The sequence below is a fragment of the Neophocaena asiaeorientalis genome, unplaced genomic scaffold, assembly GCF_003031525.2.
Source record: "Neophocaena asiaeorientalis asiaeorientalis breed wild unplaced genomic scaffold, Neophocaena_asiaeorientalis_V1.1 scaffold251, whole genome shotgun sequence".
Lineage (NCBI taxonomy): Eukaryota > Metazoa > Chordata > Mammalia > Artiodactyla > Phocoenidae > Neophocaena > Neophocaena asiaeorientalis.
In genome coordinates, this window is record NW_020173377.1 from 8,865,318 (window position 1) to 8,883,952 (window position 18,635).

An 18,635-nucleotide genomic window follows, 5' to 3' on the forward strand; every position below is an offset into this window, starting at 1 on the left:
TTTTGGCTGTGTTGGGTCTTAGTTGTAGCATGCATGATCTTCATTTGAGGCATGTGAGATCTTTCATTGAGGTGCGCACGCAAGCTTCTCTCTAGTTGTGGCGCGTGGGTTCCAGAGCACGTGGGCTCTGTAGTTTGCGGCACATAGGCTCTCTAGTTGAGGCATGCATGCTCAGTAGTTGTGGCGCCTGGGCTTAGTTGTCCCGCAGCATGTGGGATCTTATTTCCCTAACCAGGGATTGAACCGGAATCCCATGCATTGTAAGGCAGATTCTTTACCACTGGACCACCAGGGAAGTACCCCCCGACCAGGGATTGAACACAGGCCACTGCAGTGAAAGCACTAAGCTCTAACCATTGGGATGCCAGGGAATTTCCAACTATACTTCAATTTAAAAAAAGATACTAGGGAGCTAATTTGCCTGCTACAGCAATAATTATCCCCAAGCTTAGCACTATTATTTCAAGCACCCAACACAATGTCTGACACATATGTACTCAATAAACACTTATCAGTGATTGAATTAATTTTTAAAATTTATTTATTTATTTTTGGCTGTGTTGGGTCTTCGTTTCTATGCGAGGGCTTTCTCTAGTTGCGGCAAGCGGGGACCACTCTTCATCCCGTTGCGCGGGCCTCTCACTATCATGGCCTCTCTTGTTGCAGAGCACAGGCTCCAGACGCGTAGGCTCAGTAGCTGCGGCTCATGGGCCCAGTTCCTCCGCAGCATGTGGGATCTTCCCAGACCAGGGCTTGAACCCGTGTCCCCTGCATTGGCAGGCAGATTCTCAACCACTGCACCACCAGGGAAGCCCTGAATTAATTTTAAAAAAAGAATTTTAAAGATAAGCAAAAGCTAAAAGAGTTCATCACCACTAAACAAGCTTCTCTAAGCGGAAAAGAAAAGACTACAACTAGAAATATGAAAATAATGAAAAGGAAAATCTCATTGGTAAAATTACAGTAAAGGTAGTAAGTAGATCAACCACTTACAAAGCCAGTATGAAGGTTAAAAGACAAAAGTAGTTAAATCATCTATTTCCACAATAAGTAGTTAAGGGATACACAAAACAAAAAGATGTAAAATATGATGTCAGAACATTAAATGAAAAATCTCACATAAACAAGCTAACTTAAAGGAACTAGAAAAAGAACAAACAAAACCCAAAGTTAGTAGAAGGAAAGAAATAATAAAGATTAGAGAGAAAGATAAATGAAATAGAGCCTTTATAAATACAACAATAGAAAAGATCAATGAAACTGAGAGCTTATTCTTTGAAAAGGTAAACAAACTTGATAAACTTTTAGCCAGACTCATCAAGAAAAAAAGAGAGAAGCTCAAATAAATAAACTCAGTTACAGCCAACACCACAGAAATACAAAGGATAAGAGATTGCTATGGGGACTTCCCTGGTGGTCCAGTGGTTAAGAATCCACCTTCCAATGCAGGGGACGCAGGTTCGATCCCTAGTCAGGGAACTAAGATCCAATATGCCACAGGACAACTAAGCCCACGCGCTCTCGACCCTGCGCACTGCAACTACTGAGCCCGCATGCCCTGGAGCCCATGTGCCACAGCTGAAGAGAAGCTCACACACTGCAACAAAGAGCCCATGCACTGCAATAAAAGATCTCACATGCCGCAACAAAGATCCCACGTGCCACAACTAAGACCTGATGCAGCCAAATAAATAAATAAATATTTTTTTAAAAAGAGATTACAATGAACAATTACACACTAATAAAATGGGCAACTATGAGAAGTGGATAGGGCTTCCCTGGTGGCACAGTGGTTGAGAGTCCGCCTGCCCATGCAGGGGACATGGTTCGTGCCCCAGTCCAGGAAGATCCCACATACCGCGGAGTGGCTGGGCCCGTGAGCCATGGCCGCTGAGCCTGTGCATCCGGAGCCTGTGCTCCGCAACAGGAGAGACCACAACAGTGAGAGGCCCACATACTGAAAGAAAAAAAAAAAAGTGGATAAATTCCTAGAAAAATATAATCTCCCAAGACTAAATCAGGGAAAAATAGAAAGTATGAACACACCAAGACCAGACAGCTTCAAAGTTGAATTCTACCAAACATTTAAAGAAGAGTTAACACCTAACCTTCTCAAACTATTCCAAAATTGAAGAGGATAGAACACTTCCAAACCCATTCTATAAGACCAGCGTCACCTTGATACCAAAATCAAAGACACCACACAAAAAAAGAAAATTACAGGCCTATACCACTGATGAAAATAGATGCAAAAATTCCCAACAAAATATTAGCAAATCAAATTCAATAATATATTAAAAGGATCATACACCATGATCAAGAAGTATTTATCCCAGGGATGCAAGGATAGCTTAACATCCACAATTCAATCAATGTGATACACCATATTAACAAATTGAAGAATAAAAGTCATATGATTATCACAAGTTTGTGAAAGAGCTTTTGACAAAATTCAACATCCATTTATGGCCAAAATTCTCAACAAAATGAGAATAGGGGGAACATACCTCAACATAATAAAAGCCATATATGACAAACCTACAGCCAACATCATACTCAGTGGTGAAAAGCTGAAAGCATTTCCTGTAAAATCAGGAACATGACAAGGATATCCACTCTCACCAGTTTTATTCAACAAATTATTGGAAGTCCTAGCCAGAACAATAAGACAATATAAATAAATAAATAAATGGAATCTAATTGGAAAGCAATAAATAAAACTGTCACTGCAGATTTCATTATATTTATGTATATAAAATATATATAATACCTAATTATATGTGTGTGTGTGTGTATATATATATATATATTTTTTTTTTTTTTTTTAATTTTTTTTTTTATCTAATTGGAAAGCAATAAATAAAACTGTCACTGCAGATTTCATTATATTTATGTATATAAAATATATATAATACCTAATTATATGTGTGTGTGTGTGTATATATATATATATATTTTTTTTTTGTTTGGTAAGCATGTATATTCCTAAAGAGCCCACCAAAAACTATTAGAACTGAAAAATAAATTCGGTAAAGCTGCAGGATACAAAATTAATACATGGAAATCTGCTGTGTTTCTATACACTAACAGTGAAGTATCAGAGAAGTTAAGAAAACAATCCCATTTATAATTTAATCAAAAAGAATAAAACACCTAGGAATAAATCTAACCAAGGAAGTAAAAGACTTAGAAAACTATAAGACACTGATGACAGAAATTGAAGATGATACAAACAAATGGAAAGATATACCATGCTTACGGACTGGAAGAATTAATATCATTAAAATCACCATACTACCCAAGGCAAATCTACAGATTCAATGCAATCTTTATCAACTGGAACAAATAATTCTAAAACATGTAAGGAAATACAAAAGACCCTGAATAGCCAAAATGAACTTTAGAAAGAAGAACAAATCACAGTCCCTGATTTCAAACTATACTAGAAAGCTACAGTAATCAAAACAGTATGGTAGTAGCACAAAAACAGACACATAGATCAATGGAACAGAATAGAGAGCTCAGAAATAAACCCACACACTTATGGTCAGTTAATCTACAACAAAGGAGGCAAGAATATACAGTGGAGAAAAGATAGTCTCTTCAGCAAGTGGTGTTGGGAAAACTGGACAGCTACATGCGATAGAATCAGACTGAACTACTTTCTCATACCATATAGAAAAGTAAACTCAAAATGGATTACAGACTTTAATGTAAGATTTGAAACCATAAAAATCCTGGAAGAAAACAGAGGCAGTACACTCTTAGACATTGGTCTTAGAAATATTTTTTTAGATGTCTCCTCAGGCAAGGGAAACATAGAAAAAATAAAATAAACAAATAGGACTACATCAATCTAAAAAGCTTTTGCACAGTGAAGGAAACTATCAACAACATGAAAAGGCAGCCTACTGAATGGGAGAAGATATTTACAAACAATGTATCTGATATGGGGTTAATGTCCCAAATATACAAAGAATTTATACAACTCAACATCAAAAAAAAAAAAAAAAAAAAAAAAAACCCATTAACAAATGGACAGAGGACCTGAATTGACATTTTTCCAAAGAAGGCATACAGATGGCCAAGAGACACATGAAAAGACACTCAACATCACTAATCATCAGGGAAATGCATATAAAAACAACATAAGATACCACCTCACACCTGTCAGAATGGCTATCATCAAAAAGACATCAAATAACACGTGTTGGAGAGGATGAGGAGAAAAGGGAACCCTCATGCACTGTCAGTGGTATTGTAAATTGGTGCAGCCACTATGGAAACAGTGTGGAGGTTCCTCAAAACATTAAAAAATAGAACTGCCTTACAATCCAGCAATTTCACTTCTGGGAATCTACCCAAAGAAGACAAAAACACAAATTTGAAAAGATATATGTACTCCAGTGTTCATTGCAACATTATTTACAGTAGCCAAGATATGGAAGCAACCTACGTGTCCACTGATAGATGAATGGATAAAGAAGATGTGATACACACACACACACACACACACACACAGGAATATTACTCAGCCATAAAAAAATGAAATCTTGCCATTTTCAACAATATGGGTGCATCTAGAAGGTATGCTAAGTGAAATAAGGCAGAGAAAGATAAATCCCGCATTATCTCACTTATATGTGGAATAGAAAAAACAAAACAAGCAAGCAAACAAAACAAAACAAAAAAACAGACTCATAGATACAGAGAACAAATATGTGGTTGCCAGAAGGCAGATGGGTGAGGGGGTCAGCAAAATAGGTGAAGGGGATTAAAAGGTACAAACCTCCAGCCATATAAGAAATAAGTCACAAGGATGTAATAAACAGCATAAGGAATATGGTCAATAATATTGCAATAACTTTGTATGTGGACAGATGGTTACTTGACTTATCTTGGTGATCATTTCATAATGTATGAAAATATCAAGTAATTATGTAGTACACCTGAAACTATCATAATAGTGTATGTCAACTATATTTCAATAAAAAATATAAATTACTTTCATGAAGAAAAAAACATATATATTCAGATACAAACATAAGAATACACATTTTCTATGGAGGAAAAAATTTTTAAAGGAAAGGGGTCCTATATATTATGGATAATCCAGAAAATTAAAGGCATTTAATCAAATTAACTTAACTGTTCCACCCTAAAATGGTAGATGGAAGTAATTTTAAAGAGAAAAAAGACAGAAAGAAACCCATCTTTATAATTGGCAGCATCTCTGGAAGTGGTTCCTTTTAAACTACTGAATTAGAATGTAAGAATGTTGCTAGTAAAAATGGGTTGTATTTTATCTGAACAATAGTTTAAGCCTTTTCAATAACATGGCCACAACTCATGAAAACATGTAACTCAGTTTCTTTTGAACATGGTTTTCATGGGTTAATAACTTTTTTTTAGCTCTGAGGAATGGAACAAACTAAATACAAGAGAAAAGCAGTCTGAAACTCAACATTAAGGAGAATCCTGACTAGGGTAAGCACAGCTAGAGATAAAAAGGGTTAGAACGAGGGTGTCCTAGTAAGTAATCTCAAAGGTAACCCAGGGCACAACCTACAGTTAGTTCATCAGATTCCAAGAGAGATTTGTGACTAGGCTTATTATCTCTTTCACTCCCAAAGACTTCAGCTACTTTCCAGATATTTCATTCCCCACCCAGGCCCTTAGACTGTGCTTGATTTATTTTGTGATGTTATGGTTTTTAAAATCAATGGTTCTCAATCCTAGATGCACTTCATTATAACCCAGGAAACTTAAAAAAGAAATTATCAACGCCTGCCTCCCCTCCGGCACTCTGATTTAATTTGTATGGATGGGACCAGCCCCAGGTGATTCTAACTTGCAACAAGGGTTGAGAATCACTGGTTGGAGAACAATCCAAACAGGTTAAAATTATGTAAAGAAGGAGGCACTATAATTGGGCTAAATAAATTTACAAGGCTAGGCAAAGGTGCCTCAAGTTCCTGCAATCAGATATAAGATGGTACTTTCAGGATCCCAGATTTTTTTCCATCAAATTGAGAGACTCAATTGCTGAGAGAAATCTATTTGCCCATAATGTTCAAATTTTTACAAAGTTCAGCACTTCACCTGTGAGACAGAAGCAAAAACAGTAGAATTAAAGGTAATCTATTCCACCTAGCATTCAAAATGTGATAAACAAGAAAATGTGATAAACAAGGAAATGTGGAGCAGGGTGCATAATATTATGATTTTTACTAATAACCATAAGAATAAAATCAAAGCTACCATTTCCTGAGTTCAATTACTGTATTAAGCACAGTAACCCTTTCCAAGGGTGACCTCGTTGAAAATTTAAAACATGATTACAGCAATAGAAATTATTACCCACCTTTCACAGATAATAAGGAAATTGAGGCTCAAAGAGATTACCTCACTTTCCCAGAGTCACACAGCAAATAAGTGGAAAAACCAAGATTAGAATCCAGGTCTTCTGCTCTCTAGAGCCCATTCTCTTAATCACCATTATCTCTGACCTAGAACACTGAAGAGTCTCCTAAGTACTTGCTACTCAAAGGATAGTCCATAGACCAGCAGCAACAGCCTGCTGGTGCTGGCCCATTCCAGATCTGCTGAATCAGATTCCGCATTTTAAGATCAGCGGGAAATTCACATGCACATTAAAGTTAAAGAAACGCAAGACTATCTGGTTTTCCCACATTATTACCTCTCACAAATTCATCATCCATACTGCATCCAAAGTCTTTAAAAAACAAATCCAATAATTTTATTTCTCCACTTAAGACTTTTAAATGGTTTCACAAATACCCTTGGAATAAAGTCCAAAATTCTTTTGCAATACAGATAACTGGACTCTGTATAATATCACCCATGCCTGCCTCTGCAGCCTCATCTCTCCCACCTCCCCCATTCAGTGATTTGTATACCCCAAGCACAAAGACTTTTCTGCTCATCAAATCCCAACACACTCTACCTTCCTTGCTTCTTTCCTTCAAGTTCTTCCCTTCTTAGAATATACCACAACCCACCACCATGACCACCTCCATGTCAGCCACATTCAAGGCTGTATCTCCACTGCATAACAGTGCAGTGCCTGGCACAGAGCTAGGAGCAGGATAAATGTGCTCAATAAATACATGCTTGAGACAACTCGACTGAGGGCCTCAACTGTTTCCTTCGTTCTCTGCTCTTTGCTCTCGCTATGATCCTCATTTCATTTCTCCTTCCCTGTCCCCAGCATCACCCCTCTTCTGTTACTCACCTCTCTATCAGTAACCTCATGGCTACTGAAGTTGTCAGCTTTAGAAAGAAGCACTGCTGTGTCCACATAGCCACTGCCACGGGATTACTCACCAGCTGGATGACAACTGCTTCACTTTAACCCTGAGGCTCCTGGGATAGGCCCAGTCCTTTCCAGAAGTGGACAGAAGGCCCTACTGACCATTTTTCAACCCAAGATTTAATATATAGATGAAACCAGAGATCAGGGACCTCTCAGCAGTCAATGAAGAGCCAAAAGCTTCACTATCTCTCTGCCTACACAAGACACTTTCACTGAGCTGACAAGATGGATTATCAAGAGTTGCAGTTAACTTCATAGTTTATATGTGATGGCCAAGCTTGCTACTCTAAGAAAACAAATGACAAGACCCTTTTATAAAACAGATATCTGCCTCCAGTTTAAATCCTGAGTAAATATATTTTCATATACACGTTTACATTAATAATGACAAAAATAAGATCTATTCATCTATTAAATGCAAGCTATTGAGCACCTGACATGCTCAAAGCTTTAAACACACTACCTTATTTAATCTTTATCATCACTTTATGCGGTAGAATGCTTATTATCCTTGCTTTACAGAAGAGGAAACCAAGGGCTTAGTAACATGCCTAAGAGGCAGGACTGGGATTTCAGTCATAGGCCTTCAGATTACCACTCTCTATTGCTTCTCTATGTTTTGCTATTTGGATCACTTTCTCATCTTAGAAGTCACAGACCTGGACATTCCCAAAGCAACAGTCCCTCAGAGGATGACCTCAAAAGCTGTAGCAACAGCTTGTATTTCAAAGCTTCCTTTCCGCATTAAAAGAGAAAACTGAGATTCAGGGGGAAAATGTGGGAATAGAGCTCAAAGGTGCTTCTGAATGCAATTCCACGAATACTTTTTCCGTGTCTACCAGTGGTCACGCACTTAGCTGGAAGCTGACTGATCAGACTGTCATTTAGGAGAGTGCTGGTGGGACAGAGGGTGACCAGGAGAACATCTCCCATAATGACTATCTCAGGAACGTTTAGCCAGTAATTTATAAAACTGCTACTTTATTATCTAATTATGTAGAAATCATCTTTCACACACAAGAGGTGAGAGTAATCTGCTTTATCTGTGAATACATAATTGAAAAGGCCAATGTGTCTTCTAAAACAAAAGTTTTATATAATTCAAACAACTCATGTGTTCATTTATGTTACCCTATATTAGAGGATTAGATTTTAACATATGTGAATGCAAACACAATGTCAGATTTTGTTCTCGTGTCTTACAGGACAAAAGAGAAAAGAGTATTGGGAGCCAAGACAAGACTAATTCCCAAAATACAAATGGAACATATTGAAGCTGCATGTACCTTAAAAGAAAGAGAGCTGCATGTACACAGAAACATTTCTTAAAGCATTCCACCAAACATGTACAGGAATAAGGCAAGGACAAGGATACTAAGTAAAATAAAGCATGAGCCTAAAAGGTCACATACAGGACTATGAGGCCTCCAGAGCCCTGCCTCCTTGCAGAAACAGAATGCTTGTGACACAAGGGCATGAGATGAAGGCTGTGAATGTTGTACCTCAATTCCCTAATTTTTTAAATGAAAAAGTTAGATTAGATGATTTATAAGGTCCTTCTAGCCCTAACCCATTAGCTACTTTTCATCCATGAGGCCCTGTACCTAAAGAGAGATGAGCTATATGTTCAGAAAACATTTGTTGAATTCATGAAATATTACATTACCAATAATAAGAAAAGAGATTTTACAACAATTGGTCCTGGTCTGTGGCCTAGGAAGAACAAATTAGAAGAGAAACCATTATCTAAACAGCTTCACATATGGCGTCCCTGCTAGCTGTCTGCTGGTAGAATGAAAATAACCCTGGACTTGGAAACAAGACGTTCGGGTCTAGTCTCATCCCTGACACAGACCAGCTGTGTGACCTTGGGCAAACTGCTTCACCACCTGCACCAGTTTCCTCATCTCTAAAATAAAAGTATTATAAAACTCTATAGAGCTAACATTTGTGGAACCTCTACTATATGCCAGGAACTGTTCCAAGATCTTTGCCTTAGATTTAAATGATCTCAAAGGTTTTTGCAGCACTACGGTTTAGTGTTTAACTACAGAGGCAACATGGTATAGTGGAAAGATTCCAAATTCCGTACTCAGAAAGCTCGGGCTCCCTCCACCTCCATAAGATAGAGTCTTTTTCTAAGCAGAGTCTGTCAAGCAGACTGGGTTACAATCTCGGTAGTTCTATTCACTAGCTTAGTTAACTTCGACACGTTGCTCAACTTCCCTATTTCCTAGCCTTAGTTTTCTAATATTGAAAATGCATATGAAAATGGCTATTTCTCTCATATAGCGCTTGAGAGAATTAAACTATAACTAAATGTAATATCTATTTATTTATAAAAGATATATTACATTTTATTACTAGGTGTGTGACCGTGTACAAATCGTCTTCTCAAGTTTTTTTCTTATCTACAAATGGGAGATACAGTATTATTACGAGAGATAGTATGAACATGCTCTGTAAACTGTTGAGTGTTAGCACTGTTTGAAAGCATGCATAATTCCTAAGATACTTAGAAAAGCGTATACAATAAACCCCCAAAAGAGCTTATAAAATCAAAAACAACAAAAACACATTTTTGCTAAACATATTTCACTACACCCGGCTCGCAGCTAGTGGACGCAGGGCAAGCAGCCAAGAACGCAGGGCCACATGGAAGTTGTAGTTCCGAGTCAAGGGGCTGCTCCAGAGAACTGCTGGAAGTGAGACTTCAACTCCCAGGAGACACCTCGCCAAGCCAAACGACACGCTGGGAGATGGAGTACCAGCCCTCCGGGAAACTAGAGGCGGGACTACAACTCCCAGAAGCCTCCGCTGCCCGGGCCGCCGGCGGTAAGATGGAGCCAGAAAATGGAGAGTTCAGGTACAGGACCTTAACAGGTGCGAGTCGGGGCCGCTTTCGGTAGTCCCGGACCCAGCAAGGATCTGAGCCTTTCTAACATGACCACAGGCTGTATTCTATGCCGATCCCAAGCACAGTTCTGAGAGACGCACAATAATAAAAGTTTGAATGTGGCAAACTTTCACAAGCAAGACTTCATCTAGATTTCAGCTCCTGGCAGCTCCTTGGGCCACTTAGGCAGGGAGCCTTAAGTTCTTTTTTCCCCGGTAAGCACTGTGAGTGGCTGGTCATACAGCAGAGGAAGAATTTGATCCTAGAGAAGAAGCTGCAATTCCAGCTCCAGTTCCACTAACCGGCCTTTTCCCCCCACATGAACACACCTTAAAAATCCCCGCATGTTTTCATATAAAAACTACATTAGGACTTCCCTGGTGGCGCAGTGGTTGGGAGTCCGCCTGCCGATGCAGGGGACGCGGGTTCGTGCCCCGGTCCGGGAGGATCCCGCATGCCGCGGAGCGGCTGGGCTCGTGAGCCATGGCCGCTGAGCCTGCGCGTCCGGAGCCTGTGCTCCGCAAAGGGAGAGGCCGCGGCAGTGAGAGGCCCGCGTACAGCAAAAAAAGAAAAAAAAATCTACATTAAGCCATAAAATAGATGTAAGGAAGTCCAACAGAGTACTGATTTCTCCCACCATAATGAATTATTTTTTTGTGTCTTTTAAATACTAAATGTAAAATTCTCTCCCAATATATTGCCTTCCCCGTGTCCTGCTTAGCTCCTCCTCCTGGACACTTGTTCAAACCCTCCTCCCTCCCCCTGGGGAACCCAGAGCTGGATGTTTAACACACATCTGTTGGGGCATAGAGTCCTGCTACTTGACAGTAAAACTGAAAAAAATCCAAAAGCGGCCCATGCCAACTACACCACCAGAGCCAGGAGCTGGGGCGTCCCCTGGAACCGCTGGCATGCCCCCATGCCTCAGTTTACCCACTTACAAAATGCGGCGGAGGAGGGGCGGGTTAGGGTTAGGGCCGGTGCTCAGGAAGTGGCCGTGAGAAGGTGAGGTGAGGTGGGAGGGTCCTCCCGACAGACCCCCCACTACCTCCCAACGAGCTGCGTGGACCCAGTCAGTCCCCGCTCCACTGGACCGCCGGAGTAATGACCGGACGCGCGCAGAACCCCGGATCTGCGCCACAGAAACACTGTTCGACTTGGGCTTGCCCCCGCCCCTACCTTCCAAGATCTTGGCAGCTGGGAAGTGAAAGGCAGAGGGAGGGAGCGCGGGGCAGAAGCAGTTCCTGGGCGTGTGCCCACGGGAGTGGCTGCCTGAGGGACCCAGGAGCAGAGGGCAAAAAGTCTCCCCACTGGACGGAGCGGAGCAAGGACTACAACTCCCAGACGGCCCCGCGGCGGGGAAGGGCCCCAACATGGCTACTCGTCTGGGGACAGACGCTCGGGCCAATAGGCGCAGAGCACGTGCCTATACCGGGCCAATCAAAAGCCATAATGACAAAAATCCCTGTTTAGGGGACGGGAAACACTGTTGGTCTCTGGAAAGAAGCTGAGGTGAGAATTCCCTCAGAAAGGGATTTCGTCATAATCCACACAATCTTTGTTTTTTACCAAATGTAAAAAGTAACATGATTGTTTAGGCTGTGCTGCATTTTTGCTTCCTTCTTTCCTCCCACACGCGCTCAACTTACCCACCCCTCACTGCTCCTCACTGAATTTCCTTTCGCTTCGTTTCCTCACTCTGGATCTTTTTTGATTCCTAAAGCCTTCCTTTCTTTTGTTTCTCTCAGCACGCGGGCTCGCAGGCCTTAATTGAACCGGTGTCTGACTGCACTCCGCCTTTCCGGGCATCCTAACCAAAATTGAACCACAGACTCCCCTGTCCATTCCTTTCTTCTTTTTGTGTGTTATTTTTCTCCTTAGCTCTTGTCCTTAACCAAGCATTGTATATAATTTATCTTTTTTATCATCTTGCCCCTTAGAATGAAAGATCTGTTATAGATATGGGGTTTTTTTTCTGGTCACTGCAGTGTTTCTAGCACCTAAAAGTATAAATAGTATCTATAATATATATAGTATAATATTTTATATTATAAATTTTAATTTAAACTTATTATATATAATCCATATATTTATATACTATAAAATTTCTATTATGATATTTTATATAGTATATATATACACCCATACTATATGTATTACATATAGTGTATATATATATATATATATATATATGTATATAATAGGCACTCAGTAAATGTATTTCAAGTAATTAAATGAATTATTCTCTATCCTCCCTTTCTCCCTTTCTTTGGTGCAGATCAATTCAGTTCATGTCTGACCACCGTGGGGCCCTTGTGCTTGCTCCCTTTTTAAATTCAAAATCATTCAGTATATTCTGCCCAGTGCCATATAGGTGCTGGAGAAATTGAATCATTCTCAGTTCCTAACCTCAAGATGCTCCTGGTCTAGTGGAGGATGAGAAGCAAACATAATTTTGCAATAAATGCAACTGAAAATTGCAGAACAGCTAAATAATTTCACAGAGGCATACAGCTCATAAACAGGGACTAGAATCCTGGCCTTCAGACTCTTGTTACTACACCATGCTGCTTCTTATAGCTACCTCTCTTCTTCAAGATTGCCTCCTTCCCTTTTCCTTCCTCCCAATCCTAGTGCCAAGGAAAAAGAGACATTTGCCAGTCATCTTTTACATTTAAAAGGGAGAAACAAAGAGCAATTACACTTGGACAAACACTTAGATAGGTCCCTACTTTCCCTGACACCATTTCCTTTTGTTTTCTTTTCTTTTTTTTTTTTTTTTTTTTTTTTTTTTGTGGTACGCGGGCCTCTCACTGTTGTGGCCTCTCCCATTGCGGAGCACAGGCTCCGGACGCGCAGGCTCAGCGGCCATGGCTCACGGAACAAGCGGCTACGCCGGCATGTGGGATCTTCCCGGACCGGGGCACAAACACGTGTCCCCTGCATCGGCAGGCGGACTCTCAACCACTGCGCCACCAGGGAAGCCCCTTCTTTTTTTTTTTCTCTCACTTTTTTCTTTGGCCTGCTTCATTACATGCAGGTGATTACACCAAGTCTTAGATCTCACATCCTTTCTGATGTTTGAACCCCACAGGTAGTAGCGAGGTGTCCTACAAAATGTCCTGGTGTGAAACACTGATGTCTTAGGAAGTTTGATTCAGAGAATGTCACAGTGGATTATGGTCAGTTTCCAGATCATCACACAGACACCGTGGCCACATAAAATAATAGAGAATTGTGAATAGGTGAAATTGAAAACAATTGCAGTTAAAACAGCAGAAATGTGATCAATATGTATACAGACTGATTTCATGCACAGGGATTAAAACCCCTGTCCAGGCTTCCTACCCTAATCTTCTGTTAATTTGGGGTGGTTTCCTATAATACAGCAGTTCTTTCTAGCTTTTATGAGAAAAAAGCAGTCCCAGCTTTTCTCAGGCTGATTGGCATGAGAGATTTCAACACAAATGTCAGCAGCCACACTAAATGTGGAAGAAATTACTGAACCATATGAAACTGGAAAGCTCAACAACTAGACTCTTCTCCTGAGAAAGTATCAGCCTATAATCATTACATCTCCTACTTAGCAATCAGAAGGTAAATATCATGAACATACTTAGGATCTAAACAGTGGTATCTAATGATTATTAAACCATTGTCTGGCAACCTACTATGAACATATGCATATTCAGCTGTGAATGACGCTGTCTGATTGGCATGATCTTCGGCAATATATACATTCACAGAGAGCTTTAAGATATGGCACTTGAACCGGTTTGCAGGGTAGAAATTGAGACACAGATGTAGAGAACAAACGTATGGACACCAAGGGGGGAAAGCAGTGGTGGGTGGTGGTGGTGGTGTGATGAATTGGGAGATTGGGATTGACATGTATACCCTGATGTGTATAAAATGGATGGCTAATAAGAACCTGCTGTGTAAAAAAAATTAAATTCAAAAATTCAAAAAAAAAAAAGATATGGCACTTGCCTTGGACCCAGGACATGCAAGTGCCGAGATAATCAGTGGGGAGATAACTATCTGATCTGCAGGTTCATTAGTAATCACCTGGAGATGGCATCTTAGTTTGTGTTCTCCCACAAGTATATCCTGAGACAAGTATTCAAGAGCAAGTAGTTTATTTAGAAGGTAATTGCAGGAAACTGCAGTGGGAGAATAGGAAAGTGAAATGCGGAAGGGAAGACAGACAAAGAAGGTGCACTATCAAGCATGTTACTGCTCGGGGTGATCAGAGCTTAATCTTCCTGGGGAACTCTGGGAAACAATGTGGAACCCATGCCTTAGATTGAGCTATCCCACCAAAGGGACAAAAGAACCCTATTGTTTAAACACCATCTCCCATCAGTCAATGATTGGGGGCTGTTTTCAGGGGCTGTTAAGTCCCTGGCTCTTCATCATACTGTATGAAAGGCAGAGTTGCTCAGTGGCCTAAGGAAGCCAGAGATACAGGTGCTGCCATGTACTGGTGGGACACCAGTAGTATCTGCTACAGGTGGCTTTGGTTCACCACAAGCTTTTATCACTGAGACTAGCAGAATAAGAATAATTCAAAATTAAATAAATACATACCAAAAGAACTAACCAAATGAACAAAAAAACCAAGCAGCCTACCACCTTGTATACCTCATCACGTGAACAGTTAAAATAGACAGCACTTTCTAAATCCTCACTAGAACAAAAACTGAACAAAAACAGCGACAACAAAAACCTCTTTTACACTTTGGCGAACTCTTTGGGGACTTAAGGAGAAGCTTCAGAGGAGCTGGGGTTTAGTAGAGAGGGGAGGAATGAGATCAAGAAAAGGGGAAAAGGGAAACTAAAGAAATATTGCTGGAGGCAATGTGTTGTTCATTTTGTGATATTGAAGAAACATAAGTAAAGGTTTTTGAGAAGTTAGCAGTAAATGCATAAACTATGTCTGTAGACCTAAAAGACAGGTTTTTTTCCCAGTTTTATTGAGATATAATTGACATACATCACTGTATAAATTTAAGTTTACAGCATAATGGTTTGACTTATATATATTGTGAAATGATTACCACAATACATTCAGCTAACATTCATCTTCTCATATAGATAAAATAAAAATAAAAGAAAGAATAAAAAGGAAAAAAATTATCCTTGTGATGAGAACTCTTTAAGATTTACTTTCTTAACTTTGCTATATATCGTACAGCAGTGTTAGCTGTAGTCATGTTCTACATTACACATCTAGTACTAATTTATCTTGTAACTGGAAGTTTGTACCTTTTGACCACCTTCCTCAGTTCCCTCTCCCCCAACCCCCTGCCTCTGGTAACCACAAATCTGATCTTTTTCTATGAATTTGGTGTGAGGTTTTTTGTTTTTTGTTTTAGATTCCACATATAAGTGAGAACATACAGTTTTGTCTTTCTCTCCCTGACTTATTTTACTTAGCCTACTGCCATCAAGGTCCATCCATGTTGTCACAAGCAGCAGGATTTCCTTGTTATTTATGGCTGAATAATATTCCATTATTATGACATTCCATATAATATTGCATATATTCGACAACTTCTTTTTCCATTCCTCCGTTGATGAACGCTTAGGTTGTTTCCATGTCTTGCCTATTGTAAATAATGCTCCTATGAACATGGGAGTGCATATATCTTTTTGAGTTAGTGTTTTCATTTCCTTTGGATATATTCCCAGAAGTGAAATTGCTGGATCATATGGTAGTTCAATTTTTAACTTTTTGAGGATCCTCCTTACTGTTTTCCATATGGCTGTACCAGTTTACAGTCCCACCAACAGTGCACAAGGGTTCTCTCATCACATCCTCGCCAGCATTTATCTCTTCTCTTTTTGTTAATGGTCATTCTAACCGATGGGAGGTGATACCTCATTGTGGTTGTGATTTCCATTTCCCTAATGACTAATGATGTTGAGCATCTATTCATGTAACTGTTGGCCTTTCGTATATCTCCTTTGGAGAATTGTAGAAGACAGATTTGTGAAAGACTTCTGTGGGTTGTGCCATAATAGCACTTCTTAATAGCAAGTAGCTTTACTTGAAATTATAGTCCCTATTTATGTCTTTCTGTTTATCATCTTTCACCTCCAAGTAGAATGTAAGCCTCTGAAGGCAAGAACTTTGTTTTTGTCTTATTCACTAGTAGGCACTCAATAAATATGTGGTAAAGGAATGACTATGTTATGGCCACAAAAGCAAACAGGGTAAGTACTACAAGGACCTGATATTTGTACCACTCACTGCATTCAGCTAAGCCATAAAGTAAAGAGACAAAAGTAACCCCACAATAACCTCTCATTATCGCAAAGCTTAGGACCATCCTGATGTGTAAAAACCTGGTCGTCACATACTCTTCTGCTTTAGCCAAACACTCCCAACAGCTCACAGGACCTACAAAGAAATCTTTACCATGGAAACAAAATTTCAAAACTGGAAAGGCCTAGAGGTCAAAGAGTTGAACCCTCTACATAAGTCATCTCAGCCATATATTACAGGTTATAGTCCAGACTTTTGGACAAGAGTCTTGGCGGTATTTATTTAATTGGAAAAAAATCATATCCAATATAAAAATATCGTACTAGAATAAAGAAAAAATGATGCGTTGTAATACAAAGTATAAAAAGGTTGGGAAACTCAGCTGTACCCAAATGTTCCCACCTCCTTCACAATTTCTCACCCCATAATCACTCAGCTTTTTGGCTGCTATTGGACAATCCTGATTGTTAGTAACAGCTACCTCATGATACGCTGAAAATTCTCTAAATTTTTCCCCTATCTTTTAAAAAATTCTCTCATTTATCCTTTTGTTGTTCTGTGTTAAATATATTCCTTGGGTGGATTTGTTCATCAGATATTTAGAGACCAGTCTATTCCCTATAGTTAGTGAACATATGCATGCTGTCTCCTTTTAACTATGCCTCATAAATAATCACACTTAATCCTTCTTACTGCCATCTTTTGCAATCATCTTCCAGTTACCTAGAACATAAGGTACATAAAACTAAGCTCAGTGTCCAAGCTGTGATCTCACTAGGGTGGCTCAGAGTTAAGCTACGATTTTGTATCACTCTCCTTCAAGAAATTATGACTCTAAACACATTGCCCTGGTTTCACTGCAGCTTTAAAGGCATTTCTTCATTCTAGAGGATAAAACCGACTAAAAGCTAAAATTTCCTAAAAATTAAAAAGTATATTTCCTTAGTAGAGAATTTACTTCAGAATGGGATGCAACTTCAATTCAACTTAGTTTTTCATGGATTGAGGGTTACTCTGGACCAGTCACTGTGCTAGGGGATAGGAATCACCAATGAATCAGACAATCCCTGGTACTGTACTGTAATGGAGGCCATAAACACGTAAACAGGTGAGCAAATCAACGTAATGCATAAAATCAATACCAGAATGAGTCAGTTTTTCTGCCTACGGTAGAGGAGGAAGGAGGTTCTAGGCAGAGGCAGAGGAAGCACATGGCAAGTGCCAGAGCTCAGGCAGAGTAGATTCACCAGTCCCTGACCTAGAGTGGAGGTAGGGCAGTGGTGAAAGACGCTGGAAGTGTCCCAAGGGTCAGCCCATGAGAGTTTGGTAGGCATCCTTCTTAATTTTCCATAAGAGCAACCGAGAGCCTTGTTAACTATCAAATGAATTGCTTAACTTGAAGGCAAAAGAAAAAATGCATTCCACAAATACTTACTGAGCACCCACTAAATGTCAGGCATTGTTCAAGGTGCTAGGGGTACAGCAGTAAATAAGTCAAAAAAATTCCTACCCTCATGGAACTTCTAGTAGAAAAGATAGACCATACACTAATACACAAATGCGTGATATATCATAGGTATTGATTTTAAAAAATGCTATGAAAATAAGCAGAATGAGGGACTAAAAAAATGATGGATGGTCTTCTCTTGGGTAGGGTGGTCAGGAAGACCTCTTTGAAGAGGAATCACTTGAACAAAGAATTCAATGAAGTGAGGAGGCCAACCATGGGGAATTCTACAGAAGAATATTCCAGACAAGCAAAAGTAAGTGCAAAGGCCTTAAATAGGAATAAGCTTGGCATTATGGAAGAAGAACCGGGAGGCCCATTTGGCTGGAGAAAAATGAATGAGAGGAAAAGTCATGAGAGATGAGGCTAAAGGTCACCTTACCATGTAGGCCATGGTAAGGTCTTAAGGGAAAATGTTAAACTATTCCATAAATGTATTTGCCAGACAGTATATATGGTATGATCTATTTGTGTAAACGAAAGGATTGTGTGTTACACACATACTTATCAAGGTCTGTAATCACTCATCCAGAATTTTGGGGACAACTCAGTTTTGGAAATTAACAATTTTTTGGTTTTTAGAAAGGTAATATATGCTTATACCATTTAGTGTCTAACATTCCTG

The 18,635-nt window shown here is 39.7% G+C and overlaps 1 protein-coding gene across 5 annotated transcripts in view; it reads right to left on the reverse strand.

Annotated features, from left to right (window-relative positions):
- Nucleotides 1-11,534, reverse strand: part of FHIT (fragile histidine triad diadenosine triphosphatase) — a 1,420,480-nt gene extending 1,408,946 nt beyond the window's left edge. For all 5 annotated transcript variants that reach the window (XM_024746516.1, XM_024746512.1, XM_024746515.1 and 2 more), the window contains exon 1: nucleotides 11,412-11,534. The gene's annotated coding sequence lies outside the window, so the exon portion shown is untranslated. The remainder of the gene's footprint in view (nucleotides 1-11,411) is intronic.
- Nucleotides 11,535-18,635: the final 7,101 nt, after the last annotated feature.